The sequence below is a fragment of the Anas acuta genome, chromosome 1 (assembly GCF_963932015.1).
Source record: "Anas acuta chromosome 1, bAnaAcu1.1, whole genome shotgun sequence".
Lineage (NCBI taxonomy): Eukaryota > Metazoa > Chordata > Aves > Anseriformes > Anatidae > Anas > Anas acuta.
Window position 1 is genome coordinate 25,829,773 of NC_088979.1, and position 23,361 is coordinate 25,853,133.

General features: G+C 38.4%; 1 long non-coding RNA gene across 1 annotated transcript in view; it reads left to right on the forward strand.

The window, feature by feature from the left end:
* Window positions 1–23,361, forward strand: part of LOC137852088 (uncharacterized) — a 48,094-nt gene that overhangs the window by 23,948 nt on the left and 785 nt on the right. The window contains exon 2 of the long non-coding RNA XR_011093646.1: window positions 6,100–6,173. This is a non-coding gene — a long non-coding RNA (uncharacterized lncRNA). The remainder of the gene's footprint in view (window positions 1–6,099; window positions 6,174–23,361) is intronic.

Here is a 23,361-nt window from a genome sequence, read left to right on the forward strand (position 1 = left end):
TTTTTTCATTGTCACTGACTTGTACAAAAATTATACATTTCCTTTTGCAGTTCAGTGATGAAAAAACTCATCTTACAATCCTGATAGTAAATAAAGAAGCAACAAGAAAGCTCATTGCTAACATGTCTTGAAGAAAAGTGTCCTGGTTTCAGTTAGGACAGAGTTAATTTTCCTCCTAGTAGCTGGTAGGGTGTTATGTTTTGGACTAGGATGAGAAGAGTGCTGATAACATGCTGATGTTTTAATTGTTGCAGAGCAGTGCTTACACCAAGACAAGGACTTTTCAGCTTCTCCTCTGTCCTGCCAGCGGGCAGGCTGGAGGTGCAGCAAGAGCTGGGAGGGTACAGATGCAGGACAGCTGACCCAAACTGGCCAAAGGGGTATTCCATACCATCTGATGTCATACTAAACAATATATAGGGGTGGCTAGCTGGGGTGGAGGGGCCGGCTACTCATGGTTAGGCTGGGTATCGCTCAGCGGGTGGTGAGCATTTGCATTGTGCATCACTTGTTTTGTACACATTATTAGTAGTAGTACTATTATCATCATTATTGTTATTATTATTATTGTTATTATTATTTTCCTGTCTTAATAAACTGTCTGTATCTCAACTCACAGGTTTCACTTTCCCATTTCTCTCCCTCATCCCAGAGAAGGCAGGGGGAAGGTGAGCAATCGGCTGTGTGGTGTTTAGCTGCTGGCCGGGTTAAACCACAACAAAAAGAAAGTATGTTAATGATCTGAAAACACTTTGTATATTATGACAGTAGCTTTTTGTCCGTGGTTGGTCATATAAAACACCAGCGTATGTGTAAAAGTTTTTTTTTCTCTTTTTTTTCGCCAGTTCTACTTGTTGAAGTTTTTATTTTATTGCTTTTAAAAATTATTACTATTACTATTATTATTACTACTATTATTATTATTACGATTATTATTATTATTAATTGTTATTATTATTTAATCTTATTGCTTGTTTGTTTATTTGTTTATTTATTTATTTAGATATTTTAATTCTGGAAATTATTAGTAAATGCTGCCAAATATGTTCTATGCATATTCACAAAGATAAAATATTTTCCACCATTGCTCTCTTTAAAAATGCAAGACAAATCTGAATTTTACACACCTCTTCATCTTGGACTAAAATTGCAGATGGATGATTAAGATCCTGTAAAATGACATGTCCACCAAAAGACATTGTCCAGACCCCTCCTGCCATCAGTATGGCAGTATTCTCCATCTCTGCACCACTCCAATGGTGGGATGATCTTTGTGCTGCCACGCAGCAAAAAAACATTTAGAACAATGAGTAATAATAATATTTCATAGTCATTTTTTCAGTTCAGCAAGTTCCCTGACCCAATTCATGAACTAGCTGGAAAAAGACAAGGGCTGACACGAAGACATAAGTAACAGGCAGTTTCACTTTGATTCCTTCTGTGGCAGTACCAGATTCTTAATATATTTGTCACAATACATCTTCAGGGCACTAAACCAGATTCTCAACCAAATATATATTTCCTGAGTATGTGTTAATGGGCCTAGAAAGCCGGGAGGAAAGGATAGTAAAGAAGCAATATAGTTTTGGGAGGAAACGGAAGAAAGGAAACAACCAAATGTTGGGCCACAGATAAAAGACTGATTTGGAAAGTATTGTTAGAAATTGTACTTGCAAAGCTTTGTATGGGCTGCACTGTAAATCAGCAAGTCTGCATAAAGAGATCAGTATTTCTTTCTAACCGCAGGCAACTCTGAAACGTCCTGACATCCAACATCTTAAAAAGTAAAATATATATATATTTTTAACTTGCATTCAATATTAGGAGTTGTTTTATTCTAATCATTATACTGATTGTTTTAGTAATTCAGTGTCTAAGAATTATTAAATTGGTTTCTAATAAGTGAATTGTGAAAGAGTAATTTTCCAATGAATCTTTTTGATCACGCTAGAAACAGAAGCTCCAATTTTATTTCATAACTTCAATTAGCCTGCCTTTATATATTTTGTTTTACAGTTCATTATGGGCTCCCAAGACTGTAGATCTTGCCCAAAAGATTATTGAAATAACATAGAGACCACAAATGATATTAAGTTTTAAGTTTCTGGCACACAAACATTTGATTTCCCAAAGTGGTTATGGAATATCCATCTTGAAAATTGCCTTTTTCATTTTGATGGATGGGATTTAAGTTTTTTTCTCAGATGAATCAATTTTTTTTTTCTTTTTTTTTTACTGAAGTCTAGGCCTTTTAGTTGCATACGATATATGAGTGTGTTAATGCTAGACACAAAGCAAGAAACTGCTTTTTAGAAGATAAAATCCTTCCAGATTAAAATGACTTTTCAAACTTTCTAAGATAAGTAGTAGACCACTTGCAAGTGTGACAGACTACTAACCTATGTTAGTAGTTATGTTTTTAATGCAAGATTTTGTCATATGAAAAGTCATCTTTAGTACTATCTAAGCTACTTAGGATTCTGGCATACCCTGTCCTAATGGTGTTTAAATACAACAAATAAGTACAAAACCAGAAGGAGCTCCTTTGACAAAAAGCAAAGATATATTTCTGGGAGAAAATCCATCTCAGATCTTTGGAATTTCTTTGGTCTGTTTCTAATCTAAATTTTGGTTTGGTATACTGAATACCAAACTGTCTTACCTATATCATTAGCTTAGTTCATTAATTGAGTAGGAGTGATAGGAAAGTATTGTAAGACTGCTAACGAAGTATAGATTTATAAAATAAAATTCAGTGTCTGTTTTAATGTAAAAAATAATTGCATGTCTGGCCGAAAGCATGTGATAAGGAATGTCCCCTGACTGTTATTAATGGAAATCTCTGCTCCTGAAATGAATCTTTTGAAGTTCCACTCTATGGTGGAAGAAGCACAGTCTGCTTTTCCTTGATTCAAAGGGGTTAAAGAGACAAAAGACGTGATACTGTATAAAACAACAGATCTGATGGAGGAAACTAGACTCAGCTCCAGAGCAGACTGGTATGACTGTGTGACCAGCCTGATGGGTTGTCCACATAAAAGGTCAGGTAAGTTAGTCACGTACATACATGTCTTATTGTTTTCATTATTTTTCCCTCAGGTGTTTTTGTTCTTAATAAATAGTAATGTGCTTAAAGAGAGACATCTGGTTGCTGGATAACAACTGCTCCAAGCTGGTCCAGGAACATCAGAAATTAGGTCTGTTATTGTGACACAGAATTAATTGCTGGACTCTGTAGATGATGTAGGGTCTGTTCAGAGCATTGGCTGGGAGAGGAGGCTTCACATCACTTCAGAGTCCTCAGATCTCTGTGAAGTACCCGAGAAGAAGCCTGCAGGAGGCTGGGAGCTTAGTGGATTGGCAGACAAAAAGGTTTAGATCTATAGTTATTAGGTTTAATTAAGGTGAGAAACAGAGCAGAACAGGGCTGTGTTGTGTCAGTGGCAAAACTTGTGACCTTGATCTTAAGCTGTCTGACTTGAAGCCAGGGGAAAGTTCCCATGGAGTCAACGACTTTTTAAAAGTCCTCGCTTTATTGTATAGACACTAAGAGCCAAAGCACCGTGCCTTGTGCTGAGTCCTTGCATGCTACACTGCGGAAAATACTTTGCAAGGTCCAGCATTCATGGCTTCTATACCAGTTGTAAAAGTTTACCCTAAAGTTCTTGTTCTGTCTTTGCTCCCATAAAACTCCTACTGCTTTCAGCTGAATTGTGGGAAGGAGCTATATCTGGTTGGTCTAGAAGGAATAGCAAGTGAAAATGAATGTTTTGGGATCCAGCCACCAGTACAAATGGGAAAGAGCTCTCAGTAGCACATGATCAGGTTCAAAGATATTAAAACACGATTTGAAACTTCTGGTGAAGATATAACAACACTTTTTAAACAATATAGTCCTTCAGAAAACTAAATATGCCAGTCATCATGTTTCTGCCAAGTTTCCCTGTACTCCAAACTCACCAACTTGTCAAACATAAGTACTGCTTCTGTGACATAGTGGGTCCTCTGAGTCACAGGCATGTGGATGAACCATGTGCTTCTGGTTAAATAAATGACTTGATTTCTGCTATCCTGTTGGACCATTTTGGTTAACAAAAGCTGAAGTATGAATCCTCTGCCATAGGAGACCAAACAACGACATGTTTTCCAACTTCTCATAGCCAGTAAGGGGAAAAATAAAACACTGCAATGTTAAATCCTATCCAACTGATTCTAAGCTTATCCAACAGGGCTTCTAGCTTCCAGATTCATACATTATCCTTTCTCCTTTTAGCATCATTTGGCAGAATGCTTGTGCAATCAAGTGGAAGATTTTGGATTCTTTGTATTTCTTTAACAACAGAAATAAGCAGAAAACAAAATCCTATTACTTATGAATACAGCACACATTTAGCTAAGTCAGGAGTTTGAATTGGAATCATAGACAGTCCATATAGGAGCAGATGTTTCAGATTAGAGAAACACTCTTCCAGTGTGAGATTTATGAGTATTTTAGTTAGCGGTTAGTTGTAATGCAACTGCCTTGGAGCGGAGATCTAGCACATGACCCAAGTGCTTGTTAGAAGGCCCATGGCAAATATTGCATCCACAAGGGGATGACCATCTATGTCACCTTAGCACTGAATATCCCTGATCCTTGTGCTGACTCTGCACAAGAAGGATGAATTTCATAAGGAACAGAAATATGAACAAACAGTGCATGAAAACTGGAGGAATTGGCTGCCACTCTGTTAAAAAGTGGCTGTAACTTCTAGATATATTTTTGATTTGAATAAAGCAATGTTTTCATTTTGAGGACCAAAACTGTTTCTTTCCTGATCTCATCATGTTAACAGTTCCACTAATTTGTTATTTCTGCAAATAACTTGTCTATGATTGAAACACTGAAAGAAACCTTCCTTTCAAGAATTCTCACTAGACCTTTGAGCTCAGTAATTATATTTAACAATTTTCTTTAGAAAACCCCACTTCTTTCTTTACAGGTTTGGAAGCTTATTCCATCTTTTGAATATCTTCAGTGCCACAGAACACCTTGACTTAAATAGAGTGGAAGAAATAGAGAACTTGTATTGATTTATTTCACAAGAACTCCAAGGGATACTTGCAAATTTTGATTGAGTTTCCTGATAAATTCTATCTTTCCCTTTTCACTTATTTAATTTCTTCTTTGGTTTCCAGTGTGGGACACCCATTTAGGATCAATCATAATTTACATATTCATATTTACCTTTTGGAAATATTGAAGTTCAGGAGCTCAAGGAAATTTGCACATTTCTTAAGAAATGGAAAACTTTAAAACAAGACTTAGTGACTATAATCTTTATAGGACAAGATCATATGTTGCAATATGATGAGACAGATTATATCTATACACATGGAAAGAAAAACTAAAGGCATTTTTATTCTTTCTAAGAATATTCAAGGAAAAAAAAATCTTGTGTCCATGCTATCCTCCTTATTTCCTTGGTATTGTTCAGTAGCTACATCTTGTTGGAGTCCCCTTTGTGCTGTCTCCATCCCAGGAACTTAATGCTTAAATAAAGCAGCTGCAATCTAAAACCAGATACTGAAAGATCTCCTGCCTTCCCAGCTCTCTCTTTGGCAAATGGGAATAGGGTGTTCACATGTATGAATTTAACTTTGAATCTGATAAATATTAGATGGCTCTTTTCACCCATTTAATTTCTTGTTTGGTTTCTAATATGTGACACTCATATGGGATCATATATTGTTTAAACAGCCTTTTTAAAAAAAAAATAATTAATTTTTGGAAATAAAATTTGGATTTTTTTTTCTGTCCAACTCTATATCAATGTGTTCTCCTTATGCTATAAAAGCTGCCCCTCCTATGAAAAATAAAGTTATTTTACTGAGCTGAGGCTTGTTCAGCCAGCCAAGAGCTAAACAGAGTCACCCAAAGAGTAGTAGAGCGCACCTATCAAAACAGACCTACTGATCTTCCCTCTGCTCAGTAAAGAGGACTGTGGACAGTTCTCTGGTCTTGAGGTTGAGTAATTTAAGCCAGCTGCATTCATCCTATGATGTTTTCTCAGGACACTATGTGAATTGCATATTGATGTTTTGTTCTTTCTTCTTTAGGCTCAAAGTGTTTAAAGCCATGTGATGATGATGTTGCAGCCCACTGCTGTGGTCTTCTTATGGCAGGAAGGAAGGTAAATGTGTATGCTCTTGGTTGTGGTATGAAAGTTCATGGGATTGTGGGACCTGTGCAAAGGGTGCAGAGACTGATGAAGTAGGAGGGAGACAAACTTGTTACAGTCTTGTCAATACAGCTTTGTGGAAATGTTCTGCTTGTGCTTGGGCAGACAAGCACTTGTGTCTTGGAGACAAAAGCAGAATTAGGGATGGAAATGTTGTGTGGGCATACAGGGGTCCAATGCTCGAATTTTTCTGTCCCTGTGTCGTTTTAGCAGGGTATACGTAGAAAAAACAAGTTAGACATAGGTTTGTTTCTTGACAGCTACCCTTGCTCATGCCTGTGCTGAGAAGCAGCTGATGGGTAGCATGATACCTTGCTGTGGAATTTTCAAACTACCTCTCTGAGTTTCTCTCTAAATGTTTGGGGTTGCACAGAGGGGATGTACAAGGAGCTGAAAATGTGGGAACTTTTGTATCTGTTTTGTGAAATCTGACTTGCTGAGTTCAGATTCTGTGATGAAGAAGAGCAGTACCTCTCTGAGGTGCTGAATAGTCTCCTATGATCATGGGTTTGATCTGCCTTGGTCTTTCCTCTAGGACCCACAAAGATAGGTCACTTAATGCCCCCAAAGGAATGTGGACAGCCAAGATATTTCAGTAAATGAGAAGGAGCCAGGTCTGCTTTTCTAATCAAGATACCAGAATATATTAGGGATAACTTTTTGTAGGTTTAGCTAAATAAAACCCAAGTATCTGCAGGATCTTAATTTTTGTATCTGATTTGTCATATCAGAACTCTCTAAAAGAAGATAAATTTAGTGTACTAATTAGGTTTTAAAAAGTCTGTAGAAATGTCTGGTTCTGAACATCTACCTCTAGCAGAGAACTCTGAAATCTATATATATGCTTCTGGTTTATGTCACTTTAAAGATTTTTAAAATGAACTTTTTTTTTTTTTTTTTTACTTTGCCTCTGCCTGCCCACATTTCCATTTCAGTCTTTGTTTTCCAGGAATATGCTGCCTTCCATGTTTTAGTGTGTTGGTTAAGTGATGTCACTGTAGTTTTCTTATCCCACGCAGTGTGAGTTTAACCAGAACTTCCTCGGAATTTGCTGGTATCATTGTCCATGCAGGATGGCTGATAAATTCATTTTCAGAAACGCCAAGCAGGAAAAGAAACCTCTTTGTGATTATGCAATGCTCACATGGGAAAACTGAAGCCTGTCTGTTTGTGTTGCTTCTCAAAGCAATGACAGATCCATCCGCTAAGAGGAGGTAGAAGTCTCAGAAGTCAGCACTTAAACTATTAAAGGGAATATTGTTGAAATATATAAATATATAATGAGCTAGATTTCCTTGGAAGAAAAGTTTTCAGATAATTGTATATGATTTTTCAGGAAACTACTTTTTCTGTCAGAAACAGAAAAGACCCATAACAATTTTACCCATTTTTATTCAAGACTATTCCCTTTTGTTATACCATCTTTCTAACTGGGAACAAAGCATTTTGAAATTCTAGTGAGAAACCCTTTTTCTTACAGGTACTATTAACATGGTCAAAGTATGCAGGACTGAGAACTGTAAATCACTGCTGAATGCAAGAACTCCATAGTCACTCCATCTACCCTGGGCTGGAAAATTTTGCCGGGTGCTGCAGCTGCTGAAGGAGTAGAAGGAGAACACAGGGTTACACTAATACGCCTCATTATCACTTGCCTCCCTTCTGCTCCACCTTAGAGCAGCAAGTACCTGTTCCATCCTCTCCAGGGTGAAATTCCATTTTATTTTTATTTATTTTTTTCCTGAATTCCAAGATGTTTGAATTGGGTTTCTCTTTGTATCTTCATTCAGATATTTCTCAGGCACAACATAAGATTTAGGAGGACAGTGGTGCACTATACTGTTCCACATATGTTGCCATTGCATCATATGGTGCCAAAACAGAACATCAAGATGAGTTTCTCTTCATAACATGCACTGCAAATAGGATGTTTACACACATTTCCAGATCTTCATGCTGGATTAAATAATTACTTATATTAATTTCACTCTTCTCAAGGAGCAATGCTATATAGAGGGTGAACTGAAAAAACAACAGAAATGAAGAAAAAGGACAAACATACACAAGCCTTTATGGGTGTCTCTTTTGTTGCTGCATTTCAGGAGGGGGGAGCTGCAAGTCCTCAAGGGAGATCTGGGTGCAGAAGTGGGAAGGCAGATGAGAGGCTAGATGAGAGGCTAGAAGGAAATAGGGAAAAGGAAAAGAGCGTGGGGCTTGAAAACTTCTGAGGCAGGAAGAAAGTAGTTTGGAGGACATCTAATGGGATATTCTCCAGCTGGCAAAATATCTCACTGTGGTGGTGTATATGGGATATTTTTCTCCAGCTACACTATGATTTAAAGCTGAGGTGCACAAGATTTAGACATGAGAACCATCTAAATCTTTTGCTGGACTTATGCCTCAGGGAAAATTCTGCTTTATTGTGAGGCCCATGCAGCTACATTGTGAATTATCTTCTATGTCTGGAAGCCGATAGTGAGCACGTACTTTGTAAAGTCCCCACTGTAGCAGAGTCAGAAAAGACACAGCTGCACTCATTTCCTTTGAGGGTACTCCAAAAGGAAGTAAAAGTCTATTCAATTCATTGTATACTGTGATGGGTATACAATGTTATATTCTCTGGTTCCAGTAACCACAGTATCTGAAATCTTTCCCACAGTATCTGAAAATGCTAATCTAAGCAAAACTGCATCCCATCACTTGTAGAGAACATCTGTGAAATTAAATTAGTAAGTGAAAATTCTGGAAGGAGATTAATATGCAATGGCAGCTAATGGGTACACAAAAAGATTAGAAGCAGATAAATACAGCATTTAATTTTTAGTTTTTCTTCACAGTGGGGCTATTGCTGCAATATAGTGAATTTAACCATTAAATCTGGTTTACAATCTTACAAACACATCAGAGTCTTTCTCAAAGACTGTTCCCTGAATGCTTTCACGTATAAATACAGCATGAAGAGCAGTGGTGCAATATTATTTTTAAATATAGACCTATTTGTCATATGTAAGAAACAGGGAAACTATACCACAATTTAGGAGTGGTTAAGTGTCTGCTTTTCGCTTGTACTATGCACAGATGACACAGAAAGCTTGACAGCATCTGCTGTTGAAGATTCCTTCACCCAATGAAGCCAACAGGAGGTAAAGGAGCAGTCAAGGTTTAAAGATATTTCATAGTCTGTAGGACTGAGTGAGATGTATTTTTTTTTAATTATTATTTTTTTGTATTTTTTTCACCCCACAGGGAAATAAGTGAAAATTAAGGTGCCTAAAGAATGGAAATTAAGATGCTAAATTGTTTATAATCATTTAGCTGGTGAGGCTTGTGTTGTCACCTTCTCCACTTCCATGTCTACTTCCACATCCACTAAGCACAGCAGAACTTAGGTCAAGCTCACTATATCCTGGAGAGAAGAGTTTTTATTAACACATATTAATGTATGTGTCTTTAAAAATGGTGAGAAAGCAGCATTTTCAGCTGCTGCAAATGTGAACAAAATCCCATTGCTAAGTAGATTACAGGGGAGTTGAATCTGAGCCTCCTGAACTAAATAGACAGCCTCCAGCTGAATAAAATTGACTTTGGGTCAGATCCAGGAAGGCAGTAGGGAACTGTAATCAGACAGTTTAACTTATCATGATTTTGCCTCAGAAATTCTGCTCACAAAAGGCTGTCTCATCTAGACATGGAAAGACTTGGTCTCTGAACTGCTGTCTAGTAATAGATGCACTCATTTTTTGCCAATGTGAATAGCTTTTGCATTCAGTGTGAGCTAGGATCTGTGCTACTACTAAGTGTCTGGAAATTGATTAATAATGAGCATATCTTCAGTGGTATAATATGTCTTGCTTTATATGGCACTTTGCCACTTGCTACAAATTTGGACTGATGAGAGTATAATTAAGTGATAATATAATATATTTCATTTCATGCCTGTTTACCAAAAATTACAGGACAGCAGGGAATCTGAGAAAGATAATTACAAAATAAACATATCTGAATCATCACTAAAGATAGACTAATAATATTGGTTTCATCAAGAATGTTTTGAGAACAATTTCTGCTTTTCCTCATGCATTGGAAATAGGAAAAAAAAAAAGTCTACTACTGATTAAACATATTCTTCAAGGTTTATATTAATGACAGATTGAGCAGGCTAATTTCATTGTCACACTTTAATTGGGCAATGTAATACCTTGTAAAACAATATCAGGGAGGATATTTCCAGTTTTCTTTTTAATTTTACTGCTCGTTTTTCTGAAAAAGTTGTGTATTAAAGGTAAATTTATTGTTTCAGTTCTAATCAGAGTAGTTCTTCCAAAGCTATTAGTGACAGTGAACTCTTCCACAGTTCTGTGAAAAATCAGGTTACTTAATAAAGTTTATAATAAAGAATTAAGTTTCACATAATTAAAAAATAAATCTTTTCTCACCTACATTTTTAATATCCATTCAAAACAAAAAGGACAGAGGTAAGGGAGGAAAAACAGCATATAATAATAATAAAAATATCACAGTTCAAGATACCAATTGTTTATTTTTTTTTAAATAAATAAAAAAAAAGATATTCCATCTGGATTTCATACTTACTGTGACTCATAACTTAACATTATGTTAAGTAACTTTTTCCTTGGAATGTGTAATAGTAAAATAAGAATAGAGGAACAGTGAGATGGAATAAACGCGGTAAGACCAAGATCCAGGTTTAACAGGGCAAAGTTTATGGACATTAAAAGAATTTACAGACACATGGATGTGAGTCTAGATAATAAAATAAAAATACATCAGTGATATATTTTGTCCCAGAGTATCTTCTATTTATATAATGCGTATTAGTGATAAAGACATTGAATACAATTCCACATCAAAAATAACATTTCTGAAAGGATTGCCAGCAGATTTTATCTGTGCCACACTATATAGCACACTGATCATAGAAACATGGAATGGTTTGAGTTGGAAGGGACCTCATTTAGTTCCAACTCTCTTCCATAGGCAGGGACACCTCCCACTAGACCAGGTTGCTCAAAGCCCCGTTCTACCTGGCCTTGAACACTTCCAGGGATGGAGCATCCACAACTTTTGGTGGCAACCTGTTTCAGTGCCTCACCACCCAGTGAGTAAATAATTTCTTCCTTATATATAATCCAGACCTATGATCTTTTAGTTTAAAACCATTACTCCTTGTACTCACTACACTTCGTGACAGAGGGACCCTCCCCAGCTTTCCTCTAGGCCCCGTTAAGTGTTGGCAGACCTATAAGGTCTGCCTGGAGCCTTCTCTTCTCCAGGCTGAACAACCTCAGCTCCCTCAGCCTGTCTTCATAGGAATGTCACAGAAGAATGTCCAAATGTGCTGTAAAAATTCACCACCAACATACACTATAGTGCAGTAATGCTGGATTTATATGGCACGTGTTTCATGTGTAGTTAGGCTTCAGTAGGACGATGGAAGACAAATAAAGATGGATATAAAGTCTTGCTTTAAAAGTCCCAGTGTATGTACAGGGAAACCAGTAAGGTGTTTTTTTTTTTTTTTTTTTTTTTTTTTTTTAATAAATTATTTTTATTTATTATTTTTTTTAATAAATTATTATTATTATTAATTTATTTTTTCCTGATAAACTCTTGTACGTATGCTGGACAACTCAGTCAGCCATGTCTTTTGATAACATTTCCAAAACTGCAATTAGTTAATGCTAGATATATATAAGTCTTCCCTGTTTAGACAAATAGTATAGGTCTTTTTCATCAGACTTACATTCACTATAGCACAGTTTTCAGTTGGCAACACTTGTGAAAGCTTGGTATCTCTGTTTTGATGTCCCTTGCAGAAGGCCGGAGTTTGGTTCATAGATCCTAACTTTGTTTGTACCTTTTATCACATGGTTATCTAGTAGGAGACCTTCTGTTGTAGGTTACAGTCTCTGCTTAAGCTTACCTGTGCACCTTTTCCACAGTGTAATTAATACAAACTTGTTTCTTGACTTTTCCTTTATTTTTATATATATATATATATATGATATATATTGTTGCGTGATTTTTCTGATGTCCACTCAAGTTTTTCCCGCAGTTAAAATATTCATAACTTATCTCTCTCCTTTAGACTCTTCATTGCCTAATAAATGGTGAAGTCATGTTTCTGTTCTCATTAAGTTATAGCAAGATGTCTCTGCTCATGAAATCTGTGTAAATGTTATACCTATGAGAATTTTTTCTCTGTCAAGTTTGATTAATCATGCCAATGTATTCAGAAATTATTTGTGAGGTTATACTTATGTAAAAAGATTAACCTTTTATGTTATAATATTATAATAACTATATATATATATAGTTATTTTTTTTAAATGGTATTTCCCGAGCATTTTCAACATAGTAAAAGAGCAGTAAGGTTTTGTAAGATGATTTAACAATATGTTTCTTTCTTCATATATTTTATAACAGTCACCATTAGATACATACAGGTCACTTCGAGAGGTTTATGGAAGAAAAAAAAAACACAGTTAAAACTTTGCAGATATCTCATTATATTTTCTCCTCCTTCTCCTTCTCCTTCTCCTTCTCCTTCTCCTTCTCCTTCTCCTTCTCCTTCTCCTTCTCCTTCTCCTTCTCCTTCTCCTTCTCCTTCTCCTTCTCCTTCTCCTTCTCCTTCTCCTTCTCCTTCTCCTTCTCCTTCTCCTTCTCCTTCTCCTTCTCCTTCTCCTTCTCCTTCTCCTTCTCCTTCTCCTTCTCCTTCTCCTTCTCCTTCTCCTTCTCCTTCTCCTTCTCCTTCTCCTTCTCCTTCTCCTTCTTCTCCTTCTCCTTCTCCTTCTCCTTCTCCTTCTCCTTCTCCTTCTCCTTCTCCTTCTCCTTCTCCTTCTCCTTCTCCTTCTCCTTCTCCTTCTCCTTCTCCTTCTCCTTCTCCTTCTCCTTCTCCTTCTCCTTCTCCTTCTCCTTCTCCTTCTCCTGAACATCCTGTGCTCTATCTTGTGACTATTACTCCTTGTCCTGTCCCTGCACACCACTGAAAAGAGGTTGGCTAAATCCCTCTGTCTCCCACACCTCAGGTATTTATACACATTGATGAGATCCCCTCTCAGTCTTCTTTTCTCCAGGCTGAACAGACCCAGGTCTCTCAGCCTTTCCTCATAAGGAACATGCTCCAGGCCCCATATGATATTTGTGGCCCTCTGCTGGACTCTTTCCAGGAGATCCATTTTGTTGTTGTTGTTGTTGTTGTTGTTGTTGTTGTTTTTGTTGTGCACTGGGGAGCCCAGAATTGGACATGGTACTCCAGGTGATGCTTGACCACGGCAGAATAGAGGGGGAGGATCACCTCCCTTGACCTGCTGGGCACAGTCCTTTTAATGCATGCCAGGGTCCCATTGGCTCTCTTGGCCACGAGGGCACACTGCAGGCTAAGGATCAACCTGTCGTCCACCAGGACTCCTTCGGCTCAAGTCCCAGGTCCTTCTGCTCAGAACTCCTCTCCAGCAGGTCATCCCCCAGCCTCTACTGATAGATGTGGTTGTTCCTTCCCAGGTGCAGAACCCTACACTTTTTCTTATTAAACCTCATTTGGTTTCTTCCTGCCCATCTCTCCAGCCTGTCCAGGTCTTGCTCAATGACAGTACAGCCTTCTGGCATGTCAGCCACTCCTCCCAGCTTTGTGTCATCAGTGTACTTGCTGAAGGCAGACACTATTCCCTCATCAAGGTAGTCAATGAAGATGTAGAGCAATACCGGACAATACCGGACCCTGTACTGACCCCTGAGGAAAACCACTAGTCACAGGCCTCCAGCCAGACTCTGCGCCACCAATCACCACCCTCTAAGCTTGGCCAGTCAGCCAGTTCTCAAACCACCTTACCGTCCACTCCTCTATCCCACACTTTATCAGCTTTGCTAGCAGGATGTCATGGGAGACAGTATCAAAAGCCTTGCTAAAGTCAAGGTAGATGACATCCACTGCTCTCCCCTCATGTACCCAGCTGGTGATACCATTTATAGAAGGCAATGTGGTTGGTCGAGCATGATTCCCCTTGGTGAATCCATGCTGACTACTCCTCATAACCTTCTTCTCTTCCAACTGCTTTGCCATGGCATCCAGAACAAGCTGTTCCAACACCTTTCCAGGGACAGAGGTGAGACTGACTGGCCTGTAGTTTCCCGGATCCTCCTTCTTGCCCTTCCTGAAGACCAGAGTGACACTGGCTATGCTCCAATCTTCAGGAACCTCTCCTATTCTCCAAGACCTTTCAAAGATGATAGAGAGCGGTTCTGTGATCACCTCTGCCAACTCCCTTAGCACACATGGATGCACCCCATCAGGACCCATGGATTTGTGTGCATTGAGCCCATTCAGACGCTCCCGAACCACTCCCTTGTCAACAAGGGGGAAGAACTCCACTTCCCAGAGTCTTTCTCCTCCCTCCAGGGTTGAGGGGTCCCGGGGGGGAGTCCTTGAAGCAAAGACTGAAGCAAAGAAAGCATTCAGTATTTCTGCCTTCTCAGCATCTCCCGTTACCAGGACACCCCCTCATTCAGCAAGGGATCCACATTATCCCTAGTCTTCCTTTTGCTGTTTACATACTTAAATCACAGAATCACAGAATTTCTAGGTTGGAAGAGACCTCAAGATCATCGAGTCCAACCTCTGACCTAACACGAACAGTCCCCACTAAACCATATCCCTAAGCTCTACATCTAAACGTCTTTTGAAGACTTCCAGGGATGGTGACTCCACCACCTCCCTGGGCAGCCCGTTCCAGTGCCTAACAACCCTTTCAGTAAAGAAATTCTTCCTAACATCTAACCTAAAACTCCCCTGGCGTAACTTTAGCCCATTCCCCCTCGTCCTGTCACCAGGCACATGGGAGAACAGGCCAACCCCCACCTCGCTACAGCCTCCTTTAATGTACTTATACAGAGCAATAAGGTCACCCCTGAGCCTCCTCTTCTCTAGGCTGAACAAGCCCAGCTCCTTCAGCCGCTCCTCATAGCGTAAAAAAAAGCACTTAAAAAAGTGCTTCTTACTATCTTTTATTTCTATTGCAAGACTCATCTCTAGGTGAGCTTTAGCCTTCCTTGTTGCGTCCCTGAAGGCCCTGACAACACTTCTATGCTCCTACCAAGAGGTCCTTTTTCCACATTTCATAAACCTTCTTCTTCCTTTTGCTATTATCAATGAACTCCTTGCTCATCCACGCAGGTTTCCTGCCCCCCTTTCCTACTCTTAGGGATACAACGATCCTGAGCTTGGAAGAAGTGCTGTTTAAACGTAGCCCAGCTCTCACATGCACCCTTGCCTTCTAGCAACCTAGCCTATGAGATATTCCCAATCATGTCCCGGAATAGGTCAAAGCTGGGTCTCTGAAAGTCCAGGGTTGCAATCCTGCTTTGACCTTACTTTTTCCACCAAGTTCCATCTTGAACTCCACCATCTCATGGTCGCCACATCCCAAGCTGCCCCCAGCCTTCACATCCCTAACAAGTCCATTCCTGTTGGTATGGACAAGGTCCAGGAGTACCCCCTGCCTCATCGGCTCCTCCACCACCTGCATCAGAAAATTGTCTTCAGTGCATTGTAGGAACCGTTTGGACTGTGCGTGCCTGGCCGAGTTGATTACCCAACAGAGGTCTGGAAAATTGAAGTCCCCCATGAGAACCAGTATCTGTGATCATGAGGCTACTACCAGCTGCGTGTAGAAGGCCTCTTCGACCTCCTCTTCCTGATCTGGTGACCTGTAGTACACCCCCACAACAGTGTCCCCCATACCAGTCCACCCCTTAATTCTCACCCACAAACTTTCCACTTGTCCATCACCCTCACCCAGGTGGAATTGGGTACACTCTAATTGCTCCCTCGCATAAAGGGCTACCCCAACCCCCCACTTCCCCAGCCTGTCTTTCCTAAAGAGGACATAGCCCTCAATGACAGCGTTCCAGTCATGCGAGCTGTCCCACCATGTCTCTGTGACTGCAATGAGATCATGGCCCTGCGACCAAACACAGATCTCGAGCTCATCCTGTTTATTTCCCCTGCTCTGCGCATTGGTATATAGGCACTTTAGGGAAGCAGCAGGCACAGTTACCCCTGGAGGGATGCAAGAAGGAGACAATTCTGGATGGGGTATCGGGATCATTACCTTCTCTGAGGAGCCCTTGGACGATCCTATGGGACAACTCAGAGGTTTTTCCCTACTATCTTCAACAGTGACAGCAGTGACAACTTCACCCAGCCCTTCTCTGTCACTTTTAGCTCCCCTCTCTTCCCCTGTCAAACCTAGTTTAAAGCCCTGGTAATTAGCCCAGAGAGCTTGCTCCCCAACACATTTGTGCCCCACTTGTTGAGTTGAAGTTTGTCAGCAGCCCTTTGCTTTTTATTAGATGAAAGGGACTTGAAACAGGGACAGGACAAGGAGTAATGTTCACAAGATAGAGCACAGGATGTTCGGCACCAACATGCGAAAGAACTTCTTCACAGTAAGGGTGATGGAGCACTGGAACAGGCTGCCCAGGGAGGTTGTGGAGTCTCCTTCTCTGGAGATATTCAAGGCCCATCTGGACGCCTACCTGGGCAGCCTGCTCTGAGGAACCTGCTTTGGCAGGGGGGTTGAACCCGATGATCTTTTGAGGTCCCTTCCAACCCCTTCAATTCTGTGATTCTGTGAAGGCTGATTTGTACAGTGGATTGTTTTCTCTAAGGTATACATTGGGGCTGAGAGATATTTTATTAGAACCACCATCATTTCCTTCACTGCTGTCACTTGTGATGCCTGTTTTGAAGTGTTGTGACCACTAAACCCAGCAGTGGCTTTCCACTTTCTTCTGACAACATAACTTTTTATTATTATTATTATTATTATTTATTTTTTATTATTTTTTATTTATTTTTATTTTTTATTATTTTTTTTTTTCCCTAAAGAAATGTTCTCTCCATGATGTCACACTAGAATAAAAGGTTTTCTCAAATATTTTCCTTTTTCACCACCTATGACATTTATCAGCCTTATGGTAAATCAAGGAATCATTGTGCTTTTGAGGACATCATTTTTCTCTTCTGATGGTTGAAGACACTTTAGAGACATCTTCACAAAAGTTCACTGTGTCCTACCAGAAATGGGTGAACCTTCGCCCTTAAAGACATTAAGATAAAGAGGGAAACTGTGGAGTGATTTTAGTTATGGGTCTAATCACTGGGTTTAATGAAAGTCAGATAACGAGATGGGCTTTCATTACTCTATACTCCTAAGTGTTTAACTTGTTGACTGTCTGCACTCCACTGTCTAAACATCATCTCAGATTTGCTGAGCAAATCTTTATCACATCGTCTTTATCATCTTTACCACAAAATGAGTATGTTTGAGTATTTGAGCAGATTAATACCAGACTGGTTGTATGAGTGAAAAGTAAAATTAAGTCTTGAAAAGTTTATTAATATTTCAGGAACTAGAAAGCCCAGTCTTAGGATTTATCATAGAATTATAGCATTTCCTGAATTGGAAGGGACTCACAAGCATCATCAAGTCCAACTTCTGGCTCCACATAAGGCAATCTAAGAATTAAACTATATATCTAAGAATTTTGTCCAAACACTTCTTGAACACTAACAGGCTTGGTGCTCTGACCATTTCCCTAGGGAGCCTCTTCTAGTGCTTGACCACTTTCTCAGTGAAGAACCTTTTCATAATATTAAATCCAAGCTTCTCCTGATACGGGTTTAGGCCGTTCCCATGTGTCCTGTCACCTGACATCACATTTCTGAATCCTGTACCTCTTTCTCTACAGGTGAGATCAAAACTCTTGATCCTAGGTGGCTGCAGGGTATACATAAATCACGGTGAGAGTTTACCTTGTAGACAGTACATTTTGAAAAACTTGTAAATTACCTTCTGCAAATACTTAATTAAACCCTTCAATGCTTATTAATCTCTTTAGGAATCACATGCTGAGCTGATAACATCAAAGCTCCTTTGTGGTGTAATGACCACACGGACATCAGGGTTCTTTAAGGATAAATAACTTCAACTCCTTTATTGATGACAATATCTTCAACTCCCTTTTATTGAGGACAGGCTCCTTTTTATACCATTAGATCTACAGCAGTACTTTTCCACTAAATATTCATTGGTTAACAACTTTGCACAGCAACAGCAAACACTTATCAACTTCCATGTTTTAATGGTTGGAGAACAAGTAGTTTGAGACAGCAAGGCATCTCCTGAATCACCCTTCTTTGTTATGGCCTCATCATTAAGAGTCTGATGTTATCACCAACCATGGGGGTTGTTGACCCCCATGGCCACACTCCCTCATTCCCTGTTTAGGGCACATGCAGATCACAGTCAGTGCTTTGCAGAACTTATGGAAAGCAGGGAGAAAAGTTCTTGAACTCTTTATTTTGGCTTGTCTTCCTGTCAAAATGGGACAATTCTGCAAAATTTTAATGTCCAGACAAGCATGCTGAATTGTGGACCTTTTGTCAACTTTTTTTTCTGAATATTTCAGTAGCTCAAAAATATAAATATTTATATTACTTTCATATTAACACTTTGATTCAAGGCTTTGTGCTGGGAGACTCTTGGAAGACAGTGTTTGAGGAGGTCTTGAGTATGCCATGTTAGCTCTGTTGGGTTACTTGCACTTAGGGCCTGACCACCCTATATATCAACATGAGCAGCCATTGCATGGGAACATGTTGGTGTGCATCATGTGCAGGTGGGTGTTGTGACACAGAAAGTACTTCAGCCTGTCAGGAAAAGATGACTGCTTGATGTACAAAATAAAGGTCACCATGGCAATAAGGGAGGAGAAACTTCTCTATGAAGGGGATCTGCACAGCATGAAGTGGGAAAATGCCCCCAAGTCCATCTGACTCTGCATGAATGTGGGGTTCCCAACATCTGAAGGGATGTAAGATTTATTCACCATCTATATTCCTCCTTTTATTTTATGCTATTAAAACAGCTATTATGTTAAGACATTTGTTGTTGGGCCATTCTTACTGAGATCCAAAAATAGCCCTGCACCATATCTCACTCTCTCCTCATTCCCCTGCTCTCTTTTTCTACATATGTGTTTGCTGCCTTTCAGTTTTGCTGAAAGTCCATCTTGATGTTATTTTAAATGCTTGATTAGTATATATATATTATATATATATAAAGCAGAAAAACTGAAGATTTGTTTCCTGTATTTCAGCTATTTTCTGGTTGTCAACCTCTCATTTAGAATTGCTTAGGTTTGGTAAACTCTTTCCTTGCATAACTGATGCAGAATAGGTTTGACAATTCAACACAAAGTCTGACTTTTTTATTATTATTTTTTATTTATTTATTTTTTTATCAGCCCTTGTTGTGTTTGAGTGCATCTGTTCTTCAAATTTTCTTTTCACTAGTTATATTATGTTGTTATAATATACCCACAAAATTCTTCCTGAACAGTTTGGCTCTAATCTAGCAATGTGCTTAGTTTGAAGCATGCAGCTAATCCCAAACACATCTATGTAAGAGAAACAATGAATAGGAATGCATTTGCAGTGCTGTAGATACATTGCTGATTTTCTCAAATTATACGTTAAGTATAGATAACTAAAGTCTAGAGATGAAACTAATCCAACTGGAAGGGGAGTACACTAGTTAATTTACCATATGAGCACTTAAGCACGCATAAGGCAACATACAATTCCACAAGAAAACCCACTAATACCAATGAGCATTTCTAACACAAAATTTCTCTAAGGACAACGTCTCCCGTTGTCTTGCCCTTGAAACAACTGACAGGCATCATCTGAGCATTATCTATCCATGTTTATCAGAGGCATGACTCCCCATATACCTTGTTTAATGAAAACAGACTTCTCTTATAAATCCTTCCTACAAATCTTGTCTTGCATATATATGCTTAGCTCATCACAGCTACACAGAACTGCTTGTGTTCTGACATTTGTTAAAGACTTTTTCATGACTGTGACTCCTCTAATTAAAGGAAAAAAATAAATATTTTAGAGGTATGAAATGTTATATTTATAATTTTTCACTCATAATGTCTAGAAAGAAAATTTGTTTAGTAGCAGTAAAAAATGAATAGGCATTATCTTCTTTATCTCTTGCATCTAAAGATAGTTTGCAGGTCTTATAAACGGCCTAAGAAATTTCTTGTTAATACAAGAATTTTTATGCTATGAGATCATTTTGCTCTCCAGTATCTGTCTGACTAAAGCTGATTCTAATAAACTTCATAGTTGATTCTTGAGAAACAGTCATCATCAGGCAGCAATAAAATCAAATAATGTACTGTTTGATTCAAGTTCTAAATATCTGGATGCAGACTGCTTCCAAATACTTGTCATAAGTAGCACCATCCAAAAGTGCTGATCCCTGCTTCTAGTCACATTCCAAGTGCTTTGGACGCTGTTACAGTGAATAGCCATGACTCATTTCAACATACAGTCATCCATTGGATCTGAAATTTAGACTTCAGGAAAGCATCACACAGACGCCAAAGGCACATATTTATTTGATTTATTTATATTTGAGGGGAGAAGGCTTCTTTGGAACCCCTTTTAGAGCCTGAGGGATACTCTCTTCTGATTCCTCCCCTGCATCCTTGCGGCCCTTGTGGTCCTTTTGGCCATGGAGAACAGGACACACCTTTTTCAGCTGCCAAACATTTATCAGTCTGGGGTAGGGCTCCCTGCCATCTACAGCTAAGCATGAGAAATATGGAAATGTGACCCAGCAGACTTAAGCACCCTTGGGAACTCCCTAAATAAAATATAACAGAATCTCTGTTTCACAAATGTGAGCAATATTTTTTTAAGCTTATGGCCAGCATTTGGTGCATGAACTTATAATGTATTCCTTTCTGCAAGGTACAGGTGGCATCATTTTAATAATTGTGAGGGCAACACATGAGTATATGCCTGGGCGGGGGTGATGATGATGTTGGAGATCTGGATTTTCTGTATGACTCCTTTTATTAGGCTGATGAAATAAGGACATCCCCTTTGCAGTTACTTCATCATTTTGCCTGTGAATGCTGGTGCAATGCATTTGGAAAACTGTTGTTTCACATCACATTGAGACAACCTAGCTGTGAACGGATGAAATCCCATATCCAACGTTACAAGCCATCTGGGTTCTTTCAATTTCCTTTCAAACTGCTGTGAATTAGTATGTTGAGTACATACATGGTAGTTACTTATTAGCGTGCACACACATACAGCTTAGCTGTTGTAGTCTGAAAACAAATTTCAGTAGAAATAATATCTACATATGAGATCTGTAAGGGGACCTATATCATAACAAAATATATACTTAGTTCATTTCTGTCTTAACCTATTATGAGTTCAGTTTAGAGTGAGAAGGATGCTTTTATAGGCTTTGATCTTGACTGCATGTGCTATCAGGCAGGTACATTTTCTCTTGCCTGCTGAGAACCTGACTATGGCAGAAGCCTCACTTCTGATTATGAGTACAGGAACTATAACCGTGGTAAAGAGAATGATCTATGTCTTCTGACCGTGCTCAGAGAAGGGCAAAAATGTGTAGGTTGTTTTTAACTGGGGCAGGCTTGATCATCGAGGGATAGCAGAATATTATTTTGCTATGAGTATTAATTTTGTTTGAATAGTTCTTTTTAGTACAGAGCCAAAGACTTATGTGATACAGACTCTAAAAGTGACACATGGCCCCACATCATTTTGCAAGACCAAAAAAAAGTACATAGGACAATACACATCTTACCTGTACTCAAAAACTCTTTCTTAATTAAGACACAGACTAAGATTGTTCTTTAATTAAATTCCAGGTGTCGTATTAATCTGTGTCTATCATACATATATCTCATGTATGAATTAACTTGAAAACAGAGGGAAATTTGGATACTTGGAATTTCTTAGAATAGTGTTTGGCAGTTTAAATTATTGTAGTGTTGTAATTCAAGGAAGATTAACTACAGGGGAATTTAAGATTTGACTCAGGGAAGATTTAAGGAATATGAGTTTAGCATTTTCTACCTAAAATAGTTCTAATTATATACTAATCAAGCATTTAAAATATATTCCTAGTGAGGCTTTTGAATAATAAATTTTAAATATTTATGCATACATAGAAAATGAATTTGTAATTAATGGATCAGTCAAATATACTTTCAGTTCTTTAATTAAGTAATTCTTCATGATTTCCACAACGATCAGGTGGAATTCGCCCTAATCAGCTTGTAGTAGTTACATCTCTGAAGTTTACTTTAAATGAGGCATTTTAAACTTCCTGCCAAAATAAAGAGAAAAATAACCTCCAGTGAACAATTTAAATAAGCTAAGATGAACTTGTAAAGTGACTCCTTGTCTTGGTTTCTTTTTGAAAGAAGCCTTGGAAATTGTCCTGAACTAAACACCTAACCTTTAGACTACTGAAAACAGGTAAAAAAAAAAATATCCAAAAAAATGATTGTGGATTAGTCATGATGGATTTATATAACTTTAATGGCAATGCATTTATGTATTAGAAGATAATACATTAGAAGATAATAGCACATATTTATTTTCCCTGATGACATAAAGACGTATCATAGGTATTTATATTCTGACTCTTTTAATTATTCGAAAATGACAAATATGATGTAGAACGACTATCTAGGAAAGATTTTAGTCATTTTTTCATTAATAAGAGTGAATGCATAGCATACTTCTGGGTTTCAAGTTTATGTGTATAGCAACTATAAAATGGCAAGAACTTCATCTGGATAATATCTTCTAAAAAAGACATATTATATACTTAATAGAAAATGAAATAATAGAATTAATTAATAAAGCTCTAGAAATACTGATATTTCACAGAAAGTCATGCATTTACCTTCCAGCATAAGAGCTTCTCCTAAAATTGTAATCTTCTTTATTTGTTTTTTATCTATTTTTAAAGAAAAATAAAGTAGAAACATTTTCATGTGTGATCTAAAAACAGTTGCTGAAAGTAAGACCTGAAAATGGGCATAACAGAGTGCTATTTACCTTGAATGAAAACAAAAAGAACACATTTAATGTCTTACTGATTGATCATAGTGGAAACCGAGGCTTCACATGCAATAAGAATTATTTTGCCATTAGCAGCAATAAATATCAAACAGCGATTGAAAGCTTGGAAATATAAGGCAGCGG